Source organism: Octopus bimaculoides, chromosome 5 (assembly GCF_001194135.2).
Source record: "Octopus bimaculoides isolate UCB-OBI-ISO-001 chromosome 5, ASM119413v2, whole genome shotgun sequence".
Lineage (NCBI taxonomy): Eukaryota > Metazoa > Mollusca > Cephalopoda > Octopoda > Octopodidae > Octopus > Octopus bimaculoides.
In genome coordinates, this window is record NC_068985.1 from 76067136 (window position 1) to 76068817 (window position 1682).

Here is a 1682-nt window from a genome sequence, read left to right on the forward strand (position 1 = left end):
CACTCTCGATCTGTTCAGTTTGGCTCACACATTTTTTAATTAATTTTTTAACTAAACAGTTTGAAACTGCGTATACTGTTGGAATTTCTCACGCAGAACACAGTTTACTTTGAACATTTTTGACAAAATTTCCTATTTTAGAAGTTATTTCGTGTTAAAGTTGTCGTATTCGTTCGACGTGTATTCAGTTGAAGAAAGCTACTGCTGTTTGCGATAGTAATCGAAGAGGAGCAACTTTTGGATTATCTCTACTAAATGTCACCAAACTGTTCTATTTTATTTTTTGTTTATTGCCTGTGTTTCATATTACACAATTTTTTTACTTCTCTCATCGGAATAACAAATAAACATCGAAGAATGAACACCAATTAGGAAGAAATATTATTTACATATTTCTATTCGTTGCCCGACATCGGTATTTCGTCCACATGTAAAGCGCACCGGTGTTTTAAACAGCTGTAGAGTTACGAGTCAGCAGCTAACTTTTTTGTTGTTGACATGTATGTAGTTTCAAATGCCTTATTTTACAACTACGTGATATATTGTTTGAAGGTAAAACAAAACAAATATGCTTTGTTTTCTTCCAGATACCAACGTACTGTAGCCGTAGTCTTTCTCGTTATTCACCAACCAACCTTTCCTCTGAAAATGTCAGTGGAATCAGTTGATTTCCATATACAAATTACTTTCCTCCTGAAACTTATAAAAAAGTACACATATTAGGCGCACCTTTCTATAAGCTGCACTCTAAATTTTCTAGGTAAGAAATTGTAGCTTATACACTGGAAAATATGGTAATTGTAGTGGCAGTGAGAATTTGGCTCGCTGGTTTCTAACTGATACTATAGAAGTGGTTGTCTACCAACAGATAAGAAATGAGTAAGGAATGCACTGTGCTGACTAGAAAGGAAGAAAGGATAACGGTGGCATTGTCTTCGCTCGACATACGAATAGAACAGATTGGTGACACTTAGTAGAGATGATCCTGAATTGATCTTCTTCGATTACTATCGCAAAAAGCAGTAGCTTTCTTCAACTGAATACACCTCGTTGATTGGTTAAAATTACCAATATACGACAACTTTAACACGAAATAACGCCTAAAGTAGGAAATTTTGTCAAAAATATTCAAAGTAGACCGTGTTCTGCGTGAGAAATTCCACCAGCATATGAAGTTTCAAACTGTCTAGTTAAAAAAAATTAATTAAAAAAACTTGAGCCAAACTGAACAGATCTCTCTCTCTCCCGCTCTTTGTTTATTTATCTTTTGTCTTTCCTTTTTACAATCTCAACATCTATCACTGTTCTTCTCTTTAATTCCATGTCTGTTTCCTTCACTCATGTGAAGGCGCGTGGCTTAGTGGTTAGGGCATTTGGCTCACGATCGTAAAGTCGTGAGTTCAATTCCCGGCGACGCGTTGTGGATTGTTCAGTCACTTGCACGTTAATTTCACGAGCAAGCTGTTCCGTTGATCGTATCAGCTGGGACCCTCGTCGTCGTGACCGACGGAGTGCTCTTTTCACTCACCCTGCCTCTCTCTATCTTTCTCTCTGTGTTTATTCTTTTATTTGTTTCAGTCATTTCACTGCAACCATGCTGGACCACCGCCTTCAGTCGAACAAATCGACCTGAGGACTTATTGTTTGTGAGCCTAGTACGTATTCTATCGGTCATTTTTCCG